The 22,246-nt window shown below is 48.9% G+C and overlaps 1 pseudogene across 1 annotated transcript; it reads left to right on the top strand.

Moving 5' to 3' along the window:
- Nucleotides 1-17,243: 17,243 nt before the first annotated feature.
- Nucleotides 17,244-20,521, top strand: LOC100382307 (uncharacterized; annotated as a pseudogene). Its single transcript, NR_159448.1, has 4 exons — nucleotides 17,244-17,477; nucleotides 17,602-17,745; nucleotides 19,334-19,475; nucleotides 20,059-20,521. The product of NR_159448.1 is annotated as an uncharacterized protein (transcript).
- The last annotated feature ends 1,725 nt before the right edge of the window (nucleotides 20,522-22,246 follow it).

Here is a 22,246-nt window from a genome sequence, read left to right as displayed (position 1 = left end):
GTGTCTCACTCGTGCCAGTTCGAGCTGTAGTATTGGATAGAGGTCTGAAAAGGTGGTAAATAAAAGGGTACAAAAATGAAAGAAGGAAGAAAAATCCCATTTTTTCCCTCCCACGTTTAGTCCTCCTTGTCTACCGTACGCTGCAATCTTCTAGCATCTTCTATCCCTACGTGCACGTGTCTGTCCCTTGTGATCTTCAACACCACCTCTTGCTTCCTAGCCAAAGCACGATCACTCCTTTGGAAAGCTCCAGTCCTCACGCTAGCTCTCTGGAAGTCCAAAACGCTTGGCTCTCAACACTTCTTCCTCCATGCCATCTCCCTCCCTCATCCCATCGCTTGGTGTAGCAGCAGCCGCTCGACCCCAGCTCCTCCTCGTCATCTCCCTCTCCTCCCCAACGCTGGAGCAACAGCTGTCAAACACCCGGTGATGTCTGGACGTCAATTGCCACCCTTCTCTTGCTATGCGCTTGGTCTCCTCAGTGCTTGCCTTGCCACTCGCACGCCCAGCTCCAAGCCTCAACGCGCGTCTTGTCGCTGTCGCCCCAGGTGCCAAAGCCCCTTCTCTGGTCGTTGTGCAAGAGTGTCCTTCGGCCGTCTCGCTCTAGCCGTCTAGCCACGGACCCTACGTGCTTGTAGTTTCCTTGGGAATCATCGTTGTCTTGCTATTTTGGTATCACCAATTCACCATCCTCATCCTCGCCATGGAACAATAGCAGGTGCTCTCAAAGTCGCCCTGAGCATACTTCATGTGCTGCGACGTCTCACTCACCTTATTGCCAAGTCGTCGTCGCTTCATCATTGGGCGTCGTCGTAGTAATATTTATGGTAATTTGTGCCGCATGTGTATAGGTTGCGGGTTCGTTCCCTATGGATATCGCATTGTGCTAAAATAGTTCTATTCTGACCATTTACACACGCACTGGGCTAGTTTTGCTTAGAGTTGGACCGGTTGAGTCAGTTCTGGTTCGCGACTGTTCATATGTTTAGAATTTTCTTTTATCTCATGTTTGTTTATTTGCGCCAGAAATTGTGAAAAGGTACTAAAATAATGAAACAAGTTTAGTTAGGTGGGTAAATTAGTAGAGTTTTAGGTAAAAATAGATTTGGAGTTTTTTTAGCAAATAGATATTATTAGAGGAATAAAAGGTGCCTTAAAATGTTTATCTGAAATTTTAGTAATAAAAATAGAGCACTAAAAATTATGAGAGAAAAATTGTGTAAGCTTATGTTGAGCATGTGAACCCGGTGAAATTCTGTTTAGACAAAATTTGCTTAGCAAATTAATTATTTCTCAAAAAAGAAAAGAGTTTTACCCTGGGTGATTAAAGCACCTAATGACTTAGTGAAAAATGGAGTTGCTTAGCAAGTTTTAGATGGTTAGATGAGTTCTAACGATAAGTAGCTCCCTGGTAGTTATGACTTGTGGTGATAGCTTGAAATTGTAATCTTGTAATGCTTTGTAATACCTTCCTTGCAAGTAGCATATGCACATGCATTCATAATCATGGGGTTTCATGTAGAATACTAAGAAGAAGCGATTTGTAAAGAAGGAGCCTGCTCCAATGTTGTTGATCCAATGGTGGACTCCATCTAACTGCTTATCTCGTAATAGAAGATCTCAGATCTCCTCCTGTAATATGGCAAGCCTCGGTGCATTTGTCCCTTCCTTGTGTTTTAAATGCTTTATCATCTTAAATGATGCATTAGGTGATATGAGTTGTATGATGAACAATTGATGCATTACTATTCCTTGGAATTTGAATACTATACCTTGATCCCTGATTTATAAAAAGAACTAATAATGCTTAACCTTGCTTAGAAACTGAAAAATCCTTTGTTTTCAAAAAGAATGATGCGGAACATTGGTCATGGGCTATTTGATTAAAAAATTAAAACAAACTAAGGTGATGAATTCTCTACGACCAGAGTGGACTCGTCACTCGAAATGAGTATCCCTTTCGGGTAAAAAAATGGGGAAAGGGTTCAAATAAATCTAGACCAGATGCTGAGCAGACAAGGTCGCCCATCTGTGTTGATTAAGGACCGTATCATTGACTGGCCTGTTGTGGTTGAGACTTTGCAACTAGCCAATACCCTGGTATGGGACAGGGTAAGCTTGATCTCGGCTATTCCATACGTGAAGAGACAATCACGCACTGGGAGTGGAGAGATGGCGGGAGTAGCATGTACCCTCCTGGCATAGTAGCACGCCTGGTAGGGTAATGTGCTCTCGGGTGGCGTGGACCTGTTCATGTAGTGAAGGATTTCGAGGGAACAGTTGACATATGCAGGGGATTAAGTGCTACATATGTCGTGTGGTTAGAGATCCCTAGCTGGCTATAATCGGTTCAAATCATCGTTGCTCCTCGGTTATGTAGACTCATCTCGGTGACCATCATCGTAGTTAGCTAGTGAAATATAAGAATTAATAAAATGCAGCTAGTATAGGCCAAGTGCTTTAACTAGACCAGACAAATATAGATTCAGGTAATAACCTAACTAGTGAAATAAAACTTGGCTTAAGGATCAATTGGTAACAAGCTTTTCTGCAAAAAGGAGTTTTTGATCATTGATAAAATTTACCTTGATTCCCAATCAGCTAGCATACCCTTAAGAGTCTTTTCTTTAGAAGGGTAAGTCTTGCTGAGTAATTGCGTACTCAGGGTTTTATCCCCTATTGTTTTTGCAGGAGAAGTTTTTGTTGGGGCGAAGGCAAAGACGCCACCCTTCGCTCGAGGCCTTCGCTGCAGTCGTTGGTCCAACGGAGATAAAACGGGCAGGGACACCCTTCGCCCCATACGACATCAGACGAAGGCCTACTACGAGGTCATACCACCGTGCGGCCTCGTCCAGCTCGAAGGCCCACGTGTGATCCGGCCCATTGTAACGGGCCCTGCGTGGCCGCTGCGCGTTACGGGCCTAATTTGTAAAGGCATCCCTGTAATTACAGTCTGTAACCCTGCTTTATGGGAATATTCTGGGGATAACCTAGGTGTCTGAGGTCACATGCGTCCTTAACACAAGACGCTGGGCGCTCAGATACCTATAAATACCCCCGCACAGTGCCCGTGAGAGGGTAGATTAACAGAGCTATTGCCATCTAGCGCGAGAACCCTGTTTACGTCACCACTCCCCCCGTTGGATCCCCTTGCCGCAGAGAGCAAGTTCCAACATTTGGCGCCCACCGTTCGTGCTACGAAAAAACCACCCGCGATGGCACCCAAGAAAGCTAACCTGAAGGCTGACGAGGCTGCGAAGGCAGCACTACTTGCCGCAAGAAAGGGCAAGGCCCTCGCCCTCACCCAATCCACCCACCAAGAGGCCACTGAAGACAACGTTCTCCGCACCTGTGAAGACGACACTCTTCGCACCTGCGGCCCTGAAGGACAATCGCAGCCACCCCCAGGCTTCGCCCCACTGGAGGGCGCGGACCTCACCGAGGACGGTGAAGTCCTCGGCGTCTCAGCGGAAGAACAGCTACAGCTGTGCACCCTGCGCCTCAAGAACCGCAATCTCCAGAGGCAGAAAGAGATACTGGAGGCCAAGCGCCAGCGCGTGTCCGCACTAGCCAAGGTGCGGCAAATGATACGCGACGAAGAGCAGAAGGCCCAAGACCTCGAGCGGGAGATCGCGATGATGCAGCGCGAAGGCCATCTTGGCCTGCAGCACGGGCCACCCCTACAGCAGCGCGCACAACTGGAAGACACGCGCGAAGGCCACCTCGGCCTGCAGCATGGGCCACCCCTGCAACAGCGCGCACAACCGGAAGACCCACGTTTCCCCCAGCGCGACCACACCTTCCCGCACGCCGCGCCATTCCAAGGGGTCAACTACCTCGACGAGCGAAGTCCCCTGGCGCCACACCTGCAAGTGATGCCTTGGCCCGCTAACTTCCGGGCAGGGACCTATCCCAAGTACAACAGCAGCACCGACCCAGCACAATACATAATGAGTTATCAGGTCGCCGTTGCATCTTCCGGAGGGGACGACGCCACAATGGCCAAGTCTTTCATCATCGCCCTCGAAGGCCCAGCTCTCACCTGGTTCACCAGGTTGCCTCCGCTATCCATTGATTCCTGGAGAAGCCTCCGGGACAAGTTCCTGCTCAACTTCCAAGGGTACCGCCCAGACACCGACGCCTTGGCCGAACTCTCGCTCTGCAAGCAGCTGGAAAAGGAGACTCTGCGGGAGTATTACCGCAAATTTTTAACACTCAAGTCATAGCTGCCCTCAGTCGATGACCAGATCGCCATCCACTACGCCATCAGTGGCCTTCGCGCCGGCGTCCTCTATAGCCACTGCATCAGAGATCCGCCCAAGAACCTCCAGGAATTATATCAGCTGTTTGAAAAATACGCCAAATCCGAAGAGCTCCACCAGCGCAAGGTTGAGTCTCAAAGGAAGCCCAAAGATGCTCCACAGTCCAGCCGCACGTGGATGAGGACTCCGCAGCCAGACTCCGGTCGAGACGGCCGCAATCAACAGCAAGTGCACAACATCGCCAACCAGCACCCCGCTGCTGATACCCCTCGTCGCCAGGAATATCCCCCCCAGGGCCGCGGAAATGGAACTCGCGGTAGGGGACGGGGGCATGCGCAGCCGCCGCGCCGATTCTACTGCCTCTTCCATGGCGAAGACTGCGCCCACCAAACCAAAGATTGCCCAGAGACGAAGGCCACCAAAGACAGGATGGCACGGGCGCAGCCAACCGACAACCCCAGAGTTGTCGCGCACACTTACCAGCAACCCCCTCCACCATATATCCACGCCCCCGCCCCGCATCCACCGCACCACGCTTACCACACCATCAGGAAGTACAAATCGTACCTCCCCCACCCCCACCACCACACCAGCAACATCAAAACCTCCCCCACGTCCCAAAGCAGGAGGACTTCGCCGATCAGCCGTATCGCGGAGTCATTCACATGATCCCGGGGGGGGGGCGGGTCCAGCACCGACTTCGACACAAAGCGGCAGAAGCAGGACCATTACCGCAGCATCAACCACGTCGCCATCACTGGCCCAGTCGTGCAGACAAAGTGGTCCCATGTACCGCTAACCTTCGACGCACGAGACGTCGACCTGCGCAGCGCCCCCCACATTGACGCCATGGTTATCAACTGCAGCGTGGCAGGCTGGGATTTGCACAAAGTCCTAGTCGACAACGGCAGTCAAGCAGACATCATCTTCCTCCATGCCTTCGACCGCATGGGCATAAGCCACAACCTGCTCAAGCCTTCGGACAACCCGTTGTATGGCTTCGGTGGCAAGGGCACCTTTCCTGTCGGCAAAATAGAGCTGCCTCTCTCCTTCGGTGTAGAACCCAATGCCCGAAGTGAGCAAGTGACCTTCGATATTGTGGATATGGTATATCCGTACAACGCCATCATGGGCCGGGGCTCCATCAACAAGTTTGAGGCAGCCATCCACGGACGGTACCTGTGCATGAAGATACCAGGTCCGTTAGGCGCCATTGCGGTCTACGGCAATCAACAGACCGCGCGCAACATAGAGCGGGACTTCGTCCCCGGGCAAAGAAACGTGCACTGCCTCACGGCCCAGCGCGAGGTCCCTACGCCTGTCAGCCCAACCGACAAAGAGCACGACAAGGCACAGCTGCAGAGCAACGACGGGACCAAGACCGTCCCCCTCGATCAGGCCACGCCCAAGCAGACAGTCACTATCAGCGAAGACCTCACTTCGCATGAAGAGGAGAAACTCCTCTGCTGCCTGTCCAAGAATAAAGATGTCTTCGCCTGGTCTACCCTCGACCTGGTCGGGGTCAGCCGGTCCATAATTGAGCACAGCTTGGGAATTGACCCTTCGGTGAGACCAAAAAAGCAGAGACTTCGCAAAATGTCCGATGAGAAGACAGAGGCCGCCAAGGCGGAGGTGCACCGCCTCCTGGAAGCCAAATTCATCGAGCCGGTGGCTTACCCCACGTGGCTCTCCAACGTTGTAATGGTTCAGAAAAAGAGCGGGAAGTGGCGAATGTGCATCGACTTCACCAGTCTCAACAAGGCCTGCCCAAAGGACAACTTCCCGTTGCCGCGGATCGACAAAATAGTCGATAGCGCGGCCGGATGCGAGGTCATGTCACTCCTCGACTGCTTCTCCGGTTACCACCAGATATACATGAAGGAGGAAGACAAGGCTAGCACCAGCTTTATAACACCCTTCGGCACATATTGCTTCATCAGAATGCCGGAGGGACTCAAGAACGCCGGGTCCACCTTCTCCAGGCTTACCAAAACAGTGCTCAAAGGGCAAGTTGGCAGAAATATATTCACATATGTGGACGACATCGTCGTCGCCAGCAAGAGCAAGGAGGACCATCTCGCCGACCTCGCCGAGACATTCGTGAACATGCGAGACACACGACTTCGCCTAAACCCGGAAAAGTGCGTCTTCGGCGTTCGCCAAGGCAAAATATTGGGCTACCTGGTATCACACCGCGGCATCGAGGCCAACCCAACCAAGATTCAGGCCATCATAAACATGACGCCTCTGCAGTCCGCCAGAGACGTCCAGCGCCTGACAGGTAGATTGGCCGCTCTCAACAGATTCATCTCCAGGTCCGCTGAGCGAAGTCTCTCCTTCCTCAAAACACTCCGTGGTGCAAAAGACTTCGCATGGGGACTAGAGCAGGCAGCGGCCTTCGCCTCATTAAAACAATACCTGTCGGAGTTGGCCATCCTTACAAGCCCCGACTCCTCGCTCCCCCTGTTGCTCTATGTTGCGGCTTCGCCGCATGCGGTCAGCGCGACACTGGTGCAGGAGCAGACAGTTGAGGGCGTGGTCAGGCAGTGCCCAGTTTATTACGTCTCCGAAGTGCTGACACCGTCCAAGTGTAACATGACAGAACTGGAGAAGATTGCCTACACAGTCGTTATGTCTTCGCGCAAATTGCGCCATTATTTCGAAGCATTCAAGGTCCGAGTCACTTCAGACAGGGGACTCGGCGAATTGTTCAGAAACCCGGAGGCATCGGTGAGGATTGCCAAGTGGGCGGCCGAACTCTCCGGCTACCACATCAACTTCGAGCCAAGGACAACCATCAAGTCACAAGTCCTGGCAGACTTCGTCGTCGACTGGACTGGGCCAATAACACAGCCGGACCCGTCCGCAGAGAAGGTTTGGACGATCCATTGCGACGGCGCATGGTGCCATGCGGGGGCAGGCGCTGCTGCAGTCATCACCTCACCAGCCGGGGTCAAGCACAGATATGCAGCACGCCTCAGCTTCGCTCTGGAATCTGACAGATGCACAAATAATATAGCAGAATACGAAGCAGTCATCCTCGGCCTCCGCAAGCTGAGGGCCCTCGGAGTCACCACCTGCATCATCAAAACAGAATCCAAGGTAGTTGCCGGCCAAGTCGAGAAAGACTATGCAGCAAAGGACCCCGCACTTATGCAATACCTCGCGGCCATCTGAAGTCTCGAGAGACAATTCAAGGGATTCACCTTGCAGCATGTGGACCGGGCCAAGAATGAAGAGGCCGACGCATTGGCCAAGGCTGCCGCCAGAGGCGAGTCCTTGTCCTCCGACGTGTTCTTTCATGTCATCGGCACGCCAGCCGTCCGGAGCCCCGAAGGGCTCCAAATAACTAATGACAGCGAGGGCCACCGCATAGTCAACCTTATCATGACCGAAGACTGGCGGGCACCAAAAACCCTATTCCTACAGGGGTACTATCATCCAACCGACATCAGCGAGGCCAAGCGCCTCAGACATCGAAGCCGAGACTTCGCACTGATTGAGGGACAACTCTACAAGAAGGGGGTCAGTCAGCCAATGCTTAAATGCGTCACCAAAACCGAAGGCATCCAGATCCTACGCGAAGTCCAGAGTGGCACATGCGGCTCACACGCAGGGCCAAGGGCCCTAGCTGCTAAGGTGATCCGCCAAGGCTTTTACTGGCCCGCAATGATCTGCGCCGCAAATCAGGTCACAAGGTCCTGCGTAGCCTGCCAGAAGTTTTCTCCTCGGTCAGGCAGCCCCTCGCAGTATACAAAGCTGATCGCCCACACATGGCCTCTCCAGCGCTGGGGCCTGGACATTGTCGGGCCCCTGCCCACCGCTCAGGGGAACCTTAAGTTCGCCTTCGTCGCTGTCGAGTACTTCACCAAATGGATCGAGGCAAGGGCTGTTTCCACAATAACATCAAAGACTGCCCAAAAATTCTTTTGGCAAAACATTGTTTGCCGCTTCGGAGTACCGTCCGAACTAACAGTTGACAACGACAAGCAGTTTGACAGCCAAGACTTCAATGATTTTTGCTTCTCCACTGGCACCAAGCTTGCCTTCGCCTCAGTCTATCACCGGCAGTCCAACGGAGTTGTGGAACGCGCCAACGGAAAAATCTTCACAGCTGTCAAAAAGATGCTCCTCGATGAAAAAAGGGCAGGTGGACCGATTTGTTACCCGAGGCGGTCTGGGCACTAAACACGACTGAATGCAGGGCGACCGGGTTCACTCCTTTCCGCCTTCTATACGGATCGGAGGCCATGACCCCACAAGAAATAAAACATGGGTCCCCGCGAACAGTTCCGTCAGCCGTCCCCGACGTGGACGAGCCCACTTCAAAGGATCTCATCGATGGAGACCGAGTCTTCGCCCTACAGGCTCTAAACAAATACCAAGCCCAGACAAAAGCATGGCGCGACCACGCAGTCATCCCGAGGGACTTCAGCGAAGGGGACCTCGTACTCGTCCAAACAGCTCGGACAGAGTCCAGGGGCAAGCTGGAGCCCAGGTGGGAGGGCCCCTTCATAGTCAAGACGAAAGCTTCCCCCAGCGCTTACAGGCTCACAACGCCAAACGGCGAAGACCTGGAGCACTCCTAGAACATCGACAACCTCCGCAAATTTTTTGTTTGACTCATCAGGGCTGACTCGCCCTTGTAATTCACAAAAACAATCTTATTCTGGCCCGCACTCTTTTCCTCCCGGGGGGGTGAGGTTTTTAACGAGGCGGAGCCATGTAATATACAAGTGAAAAATCCCCCGCAAAAACATGCGTCAAAAAAAAGACCACGACGACGGTCTTCGACATTCGACCAATACAAAGTCACCGCGAGGCTCAGCGCTAGCCACCCTCGCGTGCGACAACTCCGTGCAGAAGTCGCCTAAGGGTGCAGCCGGAGTAGCACAACAAGTGCGAAAAATCGAAGTCTACCACGAAGACTTACCGTGCAGAAGTCGCCTAAAGGTGCAGCCGGACTAGCACAACAAGTGCGAAAAATCGAAGTCTACCACGAAGACTTACCGTGCAGAAGTCGTCTAAGGTTGCAACCGGACTAGCACAACAAGTGCGAAAAATCGAAGTCTACCACGAAGACTTACCGTGCAGAAGTCGCCTAAGGGTGCAGCCGGACTAGCACAACAAGTGCGAAAAATCGAAGTCTACCACGAAGACTTACCGTGCAGAAGTCGCCTAAGGGTGCAGCCGGATTAGCACAATAAGTGTGAAAAATCGAAGTCTACCACGAAGACTTACCGTGCAGAAGTCGCCTAAGGGTGCAGCCGGATTAGCACAATAAGTGCGAAAAATCGAAGTCTACCACGAAGACTTACCGTGCAGAAGTCGCCTAAGGGTGCAGCCGGACTAGCACAACAAGTGCGAAAAACCGAAGTCTACCGTGGAGACTATCCGTGCAAAAGTCGCCTACGGGCGCAGCCGGGCTAGCACAATAACAATTACACCTGACCAAGTACGAAACGCCTTCGCTAGCATAGCCGAATGTGCGAGGGCACACAACTTCATCATACAAGCCATTACACATGTACAAGCGAGGGCATCACACTCTACATCGGCTCAGCCTTCAGAATAATTCCCATCTCCCTATAGTTGAATAACATTATCCTAAGCTCCTCACCCGCAAAAAGACTCCGCAATTCCCCCTCACCTGTACTCACGGTGGCCGGCAAGGACAACAGTTCCTGCCGGCTGGCCCTACTCACACGAAGTCGACCTCCGTCCGCCCCACTCACTCTACGCTTCGCAACCGCCCTTCGCCGCCTACGCCCAGTACTCGGACCAGGCACATCTTCTGCATCCGTAGCGCGCGGTGAAGCCTCCGCCGCTGCCACATCCAAGGCCGCAAAGTAGTCCAAGTCCTCATTCGACGACTCCTCAGTCCACTCAATCGAGCTCCCAGAGTCACCAAAATCAGAAAACTTAGATGTAGACCCATCCGATTTATTACCATCATCCACGGTCGAAGCCGCCAAAAAATTAGTAGTGGCGGTTGCGTGCGCAGGCCCAAAATCTTGAACCTGCGCAGCAACCAAGATTCAGCAACATATCCAAAATTCCCTAACCACCCACACCCTCTACGCCGCCTGCGAAGACCCAGCCATCGCGGGAGCCTCCGCCGTCGCCTCCGCCGCCACCGTCGCAGGATCTTCAACCCTCGGCGCAGCAGTTGGAGGCGGGCCTTCGCCAGCTGCAGCGGCTGCGGGGGCATCAGGAATGCCTTCGGCGGTCTCTGGGGGTGGGCCTTCACCGGCCGCAGCGGCTGCGGGGGCTTCAGGGGCTCCTTCGGCGGTCTCCGGGAGCGGCTCCAGGGCGGCCTCCGCCGGGTTCGACTCCGGGTCAGGCAGTGTGCTGTTCAAAGCCCCAAAGTCATCCACCCGCTCACCACGCGCCGCCTGAGACAGCACACAAACTCAGCAAACCCATACATAGCCCACATCCAACAAACACCAAACAAAGGCCAGACATTACCTGACCCCTCGCCGTCTCGGCCCGTTCCCTGACCACCTCTCGAACGTGGGGGCCCCACATCCGGTCGTAGAGGGCTCCGGCGGATTCCTTCACTACAGAGTCCTCGACCTTGTAGATATCACGCTCGAAATCTTCATCAGCTTGGTCGAAGACTTCATAGTGCCGGCACCCTTCGCGAGAGAGCGCGTTCATCGCCCCCTCGCAGGTGACCAGGGAAGCATAAGACATAAACCCCTCCACGATAGTGGGGAGTGCCTGCAACTCCTCCTGTACCCACTTCAGGCAGCGAAGTCCGGGCTCTTGGTCCGGCACTTCGAAGTCAGCGGTCCGCGCGCCCAGCTCATGGTATGAATCCATAAGCTGTTTGCGCGTCCGCTCAGCCTCCGTGTGCGTCGCGGCCTCGACCCTTTCCACATGGCTCTGCAGGGCGCCGAGCCGCTCCTCCAATTGCTCGGCGCGCTCCCTGGCAAGATTGCCCTCCGCCCGCGCCAATTTGGCCTCCGCCAGCGCAGCCTGCGCCTTGGCGAGGGCCTCATTGGCCTCCCTCCTCTCCCCCGCCAGTTGGCGTCGGAGGTCAGTCTTCTCCCCCTCCAGTGCGGCCACCTTGTCCGCCAGCTTGCGGCACTTACTTTCGGCGGCCGATTTTTCCCGGACGGCGTCAGCATGTTGCGTCCGAAGTCTCTCGACTTCGGCAGACACAACTGCCGTGAGCGCCCCCGACGCCGCGCGGTCTGCGAAGTCAGCCGCCTGCAAAACACACGTAAGATCGCGGCCCCAACAAAGCCGAAAAAAACCCCCAAAGTCTAGCTCAACGTACCTGACTTAGTGCCTCCTTCATCTCCTTCAGCCGGCGGGACACAGCGCCCGCCTCGTCCCTGACAGCAGCAAGTGCCGACATCTCGCCTCTGGCACTAAGAGCACCGCCCTTCGCCTTTGGCACTACGGCAGCCGCCGTGGTCGCCGCGGCAGGCGCAGCAATAACAAGCTGGACTTCGTCCGACCCTGCGACGTATCAGCAAATTACAAAAAAAAACGAGCCAACGGCTTACCACCAAGATAGTCGTCCACACTAATATCGGTGGCAAAGTCGGCGATGTGCTTGCCCGGAGACGGCAACCCTCGGGCCGCCTTCGCGACCTCCGGCACCCTGCTGGATGCCGGCACAGCCTTCGTAGACTTGGAACCACTGGCGCCAGCCGCAGCCTCCGGCGCCTTGCTAGATGCAGGGACGGCCGACTTCGCCGCCAGCGGCGGCTTGCCTCCGCCGGGGGCAGCAGCCTTCGCAGCCCCTCGCTGCCTCTTCGGCCTGGCTTCATGAAGCCTGACAACCGCCTGGCGCTTCTGTGCAGCTCCCTGGCGATCCTGGTCCATCACTGCCGACACAACAGCAGCAATATTCCGCCCGTAACGAAACACTTTCCATTCATGAACCATGCGAGATGTAAAAAAGTCTTCGCCGACCGCGCGGGGGATAGGAACATTCCTAGGCCACCAACCCCCGGTAACCCTCAACATCCGCGCCGAAGACTCCCGGAGCTCGGGCGAAGACATCCTTCCCCCGGGGTCGTGCATGTCCTCATCAATTCTCTAGCAAAACCGTCGGAAACCCCAAGTCCTCCCATAGCAGTACCTAGTTTCCTCTTCTTAGAGGATGGGGCGGCCGCCGGTGCAGGGTCGTCTCCAGACTCTACCACCGGCTTCTTCCCGCGGCGGTCCACATCGTCTTGGCCGGGATAACCGTCATACGGCAGTCGATTCAATTCAAAAACCCTGTTCAAACAGTCATTCGACCCGCGGATATCCCACCTACGCTGGCCCTCTGTCCTCGGCACGTACCGACCAACGATCCGCACTGCCCCGTCCTCTGCCTCACGCACAAAGGCGGCCAGATCGCGGCCTTGCAGATCCAGCGCGAAGGCAGAACTTCGCACCAGCTTCCCACCATGGGAAGGCATCTGGCGAGGGCACACTTCGCCCAACGCCCAGCCATGCGCCAAAGGCCATACCCCGTACGCCACAAATTCTTCAACTAAATCGCGCCCACTGCTCAGGCCGGCGGCGCACCAAAGGGCCCCTTCGTCCGCATCCTCCTCCGCCACCTCAAAGGGCGGGTATGCTGAGTAAAAATGCGAGCACATCTCGGACACAGGGAGCCCCTCATGGTCTTCGACGGTACCCTCCGCGACGTAAAACCAAAACTCATTCCAATTGCCCCACTTGTTGCGGGCGCAAGGAACCAACTCAACTACCTCCATCGTGGTCTTGCCGGTCTTCGGCGTAAACGTACAGGACCCAAACTGGGCAACTTCATCTCCAATCATCCTCTTCTGCCAGTGCAGGCAATAGTACTTCGCAAAGACTTCGACTGATGGCTGTCCGCCGTACGAAGTCGTCGCCCAGACATACTTCGACAGAGCCACCACGGCATTCGGAGTCAGCTGATGGATCTGAACGTTAAATCTGCGCAGGACTTCTCCAACAAATCGATGCGCAGGCAGGCGGAGACCAGCGGCGAAGAACGCCTCGAACACAACCAACTCGCCCTCCGGCTCGGGGACTTCCTCCGTCCCCGGGACACGAGCAACTCCGCCGCCAAAGTAACCCAACCGCTGCATATCTTGCACGCGAACCGACGACATCCGTGACACACCAAAATCCACTGTATCGCCGGCGCGCAACTCCTCCGCCGCCAAAGTACTCAGCTTCTCCTCAGACGAAGCGTCGGCCGACGGCGTAGCGGCAGCAGAAGAAGAAGAGGTCGGCATCGCTACGTACCGTCGGCGGCGGCGGGCGGTCTGCTTCACTCGAGCCAGATCTCCGGCGAACAAGAGCAAGGAGGGCAGACGAGCAGCAAGTCGGTGGAAAGGCGGCTAGGGTTTTCATGGAGCGCGGAAAGTGAAGTTCAAAGCGGGCCGACCCCCGCCCCTTTTATACACAGGGCGCGGCGCTTCGGGAAACCCGCAGTCCAACAGTACGGTGTCAATCAACGGTCACGTCAAAAACCCCCGTGGAACCACTTCGAGCGAGGGCAGCGTCTCCGCCATCTAGCGACGTCTTCGGCACCAGATGACTTTGTCGAACTGGTCCCTCGGAGGGCAAATGTTGAGGCGAAGGCAAAGACGCCACCCTTCGCTCGAGGCCTTCGCTGCAGTCGTTGGTCCAACGGAGATAAAATAGGCAGGGACACCCTTCGCCCCATACGACATCAGACGAAGGCCTGCTACGAGGTCATCCCACCATGCGGCCTTGTCCAGCTCGAAGGCCCACGTGTGATCCGGCCCATTGTAACGGGCCCTGCGTGGCCGCTGCGCGTTACGGGCCTAATTTGTAAAGGCATCCCTGTAATTACAGTCTGTAACCCTGCTTTATGGGAATATTCTGGGGATAACCTAGGTGTCTGAGGGCACATGCGTCCTTAACACAAGACGCTGGGCGCTCAGATACCTATAAATACCCCCGCACAGTGCCCGTGAGAGGGTAGATTAACAGAGCTATTGCCATCTAGCGTGAGAACCCTGTTTACATCACCACTCCCCCCGTTGGATCCCCTTGCCGCAGAGAGCAAGTTCCAACAATTTTATTCCCTTATCTTTTGGTTAGTTAATTCATGTGGAGGCATTGAAGCTTAGAATGTTTATGTGTATCTCTTATGGAAAGGCTTCACCCTTCCAATTATTATAATAAGTTATGCACTTTGGGTACTATCAGGACTTGTAATAATTACAATTCTTCTTATGTTGTAAAACTTGAGCTTTGGAAATGTAAAGTATGTTTTGTAAAGACTTATGCCCTATCTCCGAAATGTGCGTGTATCAAATGTGATTGCTGTAATATACCTATTATGTGCGAGATCCTTGGGATGATGAGTTCGAGTTGATGAACTCGATAGCCTTGTTAAGTTACCCGGTACACGTGCACAACCATCTAAGGTAGTTAATGGCAAGGATTGGTGCATCTGGGCTTGATAACTTGGGAGGGCTGTCACACAATGGCTTCGTAAAGTCATCAAGCCGTGCCACCTTCTGCGATGAAGCTTGTGCTTCCGATCACAAGTGGTTCAAGCTTCGAACCAGCCAACAAGAAGCAAAAGAAGGAAGCCCAAAGAAGGGTACAACATGTTGGAGTGCAAGGACCCTACATCAAATTCAAATGGTCTCATGTGCCGATCACATTCTCTCAAGAGGACCTTCAGCTCAAGGATTATCCCCACAATGATGCCATGGTTATATCATGTGTCATAAAAGGATTTTTGGTCCACAATGCCCTGGTAGATACAGGCGGTGCAGCAGATATTATCTTTGCAAAGGCTTTCAGACAATTGCAAGAGCAAGAGGACAAGATACATGATGCAACACATCCTCTATGTGGCTTCGGAGGAAAGTAGCTAGCAACACTTGGAAAGATAACAATGCCAATCACCTTCGGTTACATGCACAACACCAGAACTGAACAAATTGTGTTTGACATTGTAGACATGGATTATTCCTACAATGTAATCATTGGAAGAGGAACATTGAATGCTTTCGAAGCAATACTATATGCAGCGTACTTATGCATGAAAATAGCATCAGTTAAGGGCCCAACTGTTGTACATGGAAGCCAAGAGGCTGCTAGAAGAGCCGAAGGAAATTGGATAGATTCCAGGGCTATTCACAACATAGACAAAGTTGAAGCTCACGAGAAGCACAAATACATAAGAGATAAAGCAGCTTTGGTGGACCAGCCAAAGTCCATGCTTCTGTGGGAAGACATAGCCGAACAAAAAGTGTTATTTGGATCCCAGTTATCTGAGGAGCAAGAAAAAACTATCAAAGTTCTTATTCCACAATAGAGATGTCTTTGCCTGGTCAGTCAATGATCTATGTGGTGTCAATAGAGATGTCATTGAACATTCTCTTAATGTAGATCCCACCATCAGATCAAGGAAGCAGAAGCTTCAGAAGATGTCGGATGATAAAGCCAAAGGAGCAAGAATTGAAGTCAAAATACTTCTAAGTGCTGGAGTAATTAGAGAAGTGACATATTCAGAATGGTTAGCCAATACCATAATGGTAAAAAAGGCCAACGGGAAGTGGAGAATGTGTATTGATTTCACAGATCTCAACAAGGCATGCCCAAAGGATGAGTTTCCTTTGCCTAGAATAGATTCCCTTATTGATGCGACAGCTAGATCGGAGCTCATGAGTCACCTAGACTGTTACTCAGGTTATCACCAGATTTGGATGAAGAAGAAAGATGAGCCCAAGACAAGCTTCATAACCCTAATGGAACTTATTGATATCTTCGGATGCGTGAGGGGCTCAAGAATGTTGTAGGAAACATCAGCAGAATGACATCCAAGGTGCTGAGTACCCAAATTGGCAGAAATGTCTCACTACAAGACATATAGCCTTCTATGACGAACACCTTGTGACAATAGATCAAAATGTCATAAGTGTCTCATATTTATGATGTTTTGTAGGGGTTGATTGAGTTCAATGACGAAAAGAAAATGTTAGTCATTAAGACCAACACAAAATCGTCATAAAACATGGAAGATGCCATATTTGTGACGAATGCTCTTACAATCTCGTGACGATTAGTTAGTGTCACTATTTCATGACAATGTTGGTCGTCATAAGTTCTCACGTTAATTTCCCAAAAAACAAAAATATAGGCTCCACTACAAGTAATGAAATAAATAAAAATGTTAATGAACCAAGTTTAAATATTAATTCTTGTTTAAATAAAAATGAATTAAAGTTAAATTTCCTACATATATTTTTCATAAATATATCAGTAAAGACTTAAATATAATATATTCATATAATTTTCATAAATATATTAGTAAAGACTTAAATCTAATATATTTATGGGAAATTTGTTATACAACAATAGCTAAAATAATAATCAAACTGCAAAAAATAGAAACATCTTTAAAAAAATTGGACTTGGTTGTTGGAACAAAAAAGTCGACCACCTAATATTATTTAGCAATTGAGGGTTGAACTTAGTACCTAATAGAACCATTTCCAAGGTCACACCATCAAGTCAAATGAAGGATCATGCTTAAGATACAATATGATTTTATTTTAACATTCCCTAGCCATTTCGAATAAAAACAATTATAAATTTTGATCAAAATAATTCAAAATATGGTATGGAGTAAAAGCTTGAGATAAAAGTTTCATAAAAGGGTGTCTCTTTTTAGGATACTTAGGGTCTGTTTGGTTTGTGGCTAATATGCCACACTTTGTCTAAGTTTATCGTTCGAATTGAAGAACTAACGTTAGACAAAAAAGTTAGGCAAAGTATGATAAGTTAGGCAGCGAACCAAACAGGCTTACTATTCTCTATAGTTTAAATGCCTTTCGAAACAAAAAAATAAATAAATACTAAATATGTTTAAAATAACTTGATATAGAGTTATACTTTAATCTTATGTATTATCTCTTTTTATTAAAAAAAATATGGCGTATCCTCGCCATGGATGGCTTCACGGGCGCGCACGCTTCTTCCTTCTCGTGTCATCTCCGCTTGCGCCGCCCCTAGCCCCACCATCGTCCTCCCCATGAAGCCGCCGGTTGAGCCGCCCCCTCTTGTGTCGCCTCCATGTCCGCGCAGATATGCCTCGCTCGCCACCCCGCCGTGTTCCTCCCCGAGACACCGTGGCCAGCCTCTAGCCCGCGCTCTTCCTCGTCACGGCGATGTCGGCTTCCCGGACCCCTTCCGGCTTGCTTCCATGCCTTCGCTTCGGTTTGTTCGGTAAGTGTTCTTCTTTCTCATCCTTTCCTCCAGATTTTTTCCTTCTCTCGGTTGGATCTGCCAGAGTGGTCGGTCCGTCGGTTCGCGTCGATTCAATGGGGTTTGGCCCATATTGCTGGTACAGGGCGCAGGAGAGGCTACACTTCCTCTATGAGTCGAGGTTGGCCGTCGGCAAGAGCTCCGAAGGGTTCCAGGCGCTGCAGCAATCTACACCAGGGCCAGCTTCGCGTCTACTTCTGCACAGATGAGTGCGGCTAATTGTTCCAAGGTACTACTTAATTCCTGTCTCAACATTTATCGTACCTCATCTGCGTGTGCAGATCAGCTGACTTCAGTGTAATTCAAAGCCGGAACAGATAAAAGTGTGTCTTTGCCGATGATGTTAAATAGAGTAATGCTTGATTATTGCTGTCAAGTGGTTGTGTTAGTAATTGGAATATTGTTGGAGTATGTTTCCCTTTATCTTTCCATTTTATCATCTGTCAGTGCTCGTGACTTTATGGTCTCTAAATTTCTTAGATAGTTCATGTCGTACCATGAAATGTGTGTCTGCAACATTGGTCAACCATATTGTTCATGTCTTCAACTCTATTTCGAAGTCACAAACTGATCACAAGTTTTGGACGTGAAGCATCGACAGGCATCAATGCCTACTTTAGCATTTCACTGTACATAAGTCCATCGACTTCACATTATACTCTTCTACCTAACAAATCCCAAAATTGAGCTACACATCTTTTTGATATTAGTATGTTAATGTTAGTCAATTGTTATCAGGCAGCGATGTCTGATTATAGATCTCAAAACAAGACCGTCATTTCCCCTTAGTTCAGTTAGTATAGTTGCTTAAATTCAGTAAGTCTGAATACTTCAACAAGGCACAATAAGGGAGGTTCAGCACGTAAGTTAGTATACGACCATGTGTAATCTATTTAACAGAGAAAATAGGCATAAAAACGACTAGCCTGCAGACGTGCGGATATTTGAATATAAGTGTTCTGATGGGCGAGCGCCCTTGTGCTTTCTCTATTGGCTAAAATTCTTGAAAAGCATGTAAGCTTTTCGCAAGGTTCGTTAGCAGTGACTATCTGTTTGTAGTACATGAACATTAGTATTTTACTTTCCTTAGTTCACCTTTCTTGTGCTTGCAATACAATACATTATTTTTTACGGTGAATTTATAAACCATATTTGGTAAGTTATGTTTATACTAGCCTAATGCACTCGACTCTTATATTTAGATTAAGTTTGGTGAATAATTTATATGTTTGTGTAGCGAAAGACTCATATTTATTTAGTTTTTTTCTAGTCAAGGATAGAACATAATGTGGTGCTTTGCTTGTGTAATTATGTCTACACACTTAAAAATGGCACTTTCCTTACGCATTGGTACAGTGCTTCAATAATGAGTGGATAAATGTTCTATGAAGTTGATCTTATTTTTTTGCAAATTCAGCATTAATAATCATGTGCCACATTATCCAAAGCTTATGGTATTCTTTATATGATTTTAGTGCTAATAATGTTGTGCCACTATAGGGCGGTGCCGGCTCTGATCTGGTTTATAAAGTAGCAAATTTTGAATTTGTTTTGTTGGCTCTAAATTCTGTGCGAACACTTATTAGTCTGCTTTGTTTATTATTTAGTGCTTCTTATATTATATTGTTTGCTCTGTTGAATGTTTCTAGGTCTGCTTTATCCCTTGCTAACATGTACCATGCTTTTTCTAAGCCGATTACTGTAGTTGCAACTCCAAATTTAGTTTCTAATCCCATCTAATAAATTGTTTTGTTAGTGGCTTTAGTATTGTGTGATTTTTACTTGCGTTCCTAATAATTGATTCGTTTGATTAACAGTTTAAGCTTCACCTCTAGTCATGGGTAAAGAGAAGTCACATTTCAACATTGTGGTTATTGGCCATGTCGACTCTGGCAAGTCGACCACCACTGGCCACCTGATCTACAAGCTTGGAGGCATTGACAAGTGTGTGATCGAGAGGTTCGAAAAGTAGGCTGCTGAAATTATCACTACTGTTGAGGCCATTTTTCTTGAGCTCATGATATGTGTATAAACCCAACTAAAAACTCCATAGAGAAAAGATTGATGTTAATATTCAACATATAGCCGAGAAAATAATACATTGCCCACTAATAGCTAAATGCACAATATATAAATGGATGCAATCCATAGATTAATAAGATGATATCCACATAAACAGATTGTCCATGCACAAACATAGAAATTACATATCTAGGTACCACAACCAGATCATATTGCATTCTAGACACAACTAGCAGCACAAAAGATATGTAAATAAAAGATTACTTGGTTTATGTCTAATTTTCTGAGTTTATGTTCATACTAATGAAGTATCAATACTAATTTGAATACTGTAGCAGCATGCAACATTTTTTCTATAAAAGCATAAGTCATTTGTTCCCAAATTAACCATATATGTAGACCATTTGATGCTTTATGTCTGATTATGTATTTGTATACATATTTTTAACTATGTTTTTGTTCTTGTTTGGCTGTGTGTGCATGGTTACATATGAAGTAAATAAGTTATGCTTATTTATAGGTTCAGGATCTTCAGGTTGAGCTTGAGAATGAGAAGCAAGAAAAAACAAAACTTTGACAAGTGTTGGATAACTTGAAGACGGAATCAGAAACTTCAAGGGTAAAACATTATGAGGAAATAGAAGTTGTAAAGATGACATCACAAGAAATGCACGTCCTCCTTTGTTAAATGCTAAAATTCAACCAGGGCCAGCACAATCTAAGGCCATAAAGTTTCTAAGCCCCCAACAGTGAATTATTCTAGTATGTTTCTTCTTTGAAAATTGGTTGTTGGTTGAACTATGTCGGGTTGTTCTATCAATAGTTGGTTGCTAGTTTTTCACAAGTAGGACTTAGTGGCTCCAAGTTTGTTGATTTTTGTTACTAGTAGCCTTAAGTTTTGTTGAACAATGTTGCTTCTTGCTAGATGTATTGTGACCTATGAATTGGAATTTGTCTGCCACAATTTTGGTCATTGGATATGTAAATTTTGTGAAATATGTCATGTGAACATTTGTACGGTTGAATGAAGCCAAAAATTGGGCCACAAATTTTGATAATATAAAATAGTATTCATATAAAATTATAAATTAGATTTAATGAGGCCATAAATTTGGTCTAGCACTAACATGCGACATTTTATATATTATGACAACAAAATTCGTCATTGAAAAGTGCCCTGTCATATTGATAAACGTCATAATCATTCGCCGCATGAGCTCCACATAACCAATGTGTTGCTTATTAGTGACATTTTCTTTGAAGTAATGACAATATGTAAATGTCACAAAATCTATGACGAAGTAGAATCGTCATAATTTTAATGACATAAAAACTTCAATTCGTCATAGAACATGTTTAGCCACGTCACATAGATGACAAACAAAAAAACGTCACACAAGCGTCATAGATTTCAATATATGACATATATTCACTTATCAATGACAAAAGTTGAATGTCATAGAAGGTAAGCTGTGTTGTAGTGTCTTGACATATGTTGATGACATCATAGTCAAGAGTGCGAAGCAAGAAAATCACATTGCGGATATGCAAGAAACATTTGCCAACTTCAGAAAAGCTGGCCGTAAGCTAAACCCAAAAATTGTGTCTTCAGAGTAAAGAAGGGCAAATTCCTTAGCTGTTTACTACCAACAAAGGTGATCGAAGCTAACCCGAGCAAGATAGAAGCCATACTTCGAATGGAGCCCCCGAAGTCAAGAAAGGGTGCTTAGAGATTGATACGAAGGTTGGTATGATTGAATAGATTTATCTCAAGATCGGTAGAGAGCAATCTACCATTCTTTGAAGTGATAAACTCAAGCGAAGTCTTTCAATGGGAACCAATTCAACAAAAAAGACTTCGAAGACTTGAAGCAGTATCTTATACAGTTAACAACCTTAACTCCACCTTCATCAGGAGCTCCACTGTTACTCTATGTAGCTGCCTCTCATTTTGCTGTCAGTGCAGCGCTGGTCTAAGAAAAGCAGGACGGACAAACGAAGAGACAAGTCCCAGTCTACTTCGTCTCCAAAGTCTCGAGTCCGTCAAAATGAAATTACACAGAGTTGGAGAAGGTACTATATACTGTGTTGATGGCCTCCAGGGAGCTTCGGCATTATTTTCAATCTTATCATATAATAGTACCTTCGTCCTAACCCTTGAAAGACATCATAAGAAATAGAGAAGTCGTAGGAAGGGTTAGCAAATGGGCCACAGAGCTGAATGAATTCACTATTGACTTTGTCCACCGATCTTCGATTCAATCTCAAGCACTAGCAGACTTCATTGCTGATTGGACGCCAGGGGCTCACAAAGAAGGACACTTGATAGATGAAGAAGCTTGGATAGTGTTCTGTGATGGCTCATGGGGAACCTTCGGCGCAGGCGCAACAACTGTTTTGATTTCACCATAAAAAATAAGAACCTGCTATGTGGCCAGGCTGGAATTCAAGTGCACAAACAACATAGCAGAATACAAAGCAGTGTTGTTAGGGATTTGAAAGCTTATGGCCATGGGAATAAGAAGGGCGGTACTTAAGTCTGGCTCTCAAGTAATTACAGGTAATGTCAACAAAAGCAGCAAGGCAAAGGACCCAAACCTCAAAAAATATCTTGATACAGTCCGAAGGATGGAAGCCTCCTTCGAAGAATTTTCATTAAAGAATATCCCAAGAGGGGATAATGAACAAGTAGACTTGCTAGCTATGTT

Source organism: Zea mays, chromosome 1, assembly GCF_902167145.1.
Source record: "Zea mays cultivar B73 chromosome 1, Zm-B73-REFERENCE-NAM-5.0, whole genome shotgun sequence".
In the NCBI taxonomy this organism is placed as follows: Eukaryota; Viridiplantae; Streptophyta; class Magnoliopsida; order Poales; family Poaceae; genus Zea; species Zea mays.
The sequence above is the reverse complement of the archived record's forward strand: the minus strand, read 5'-3'. Positions and strand labels throughout refer to the sequence as shown.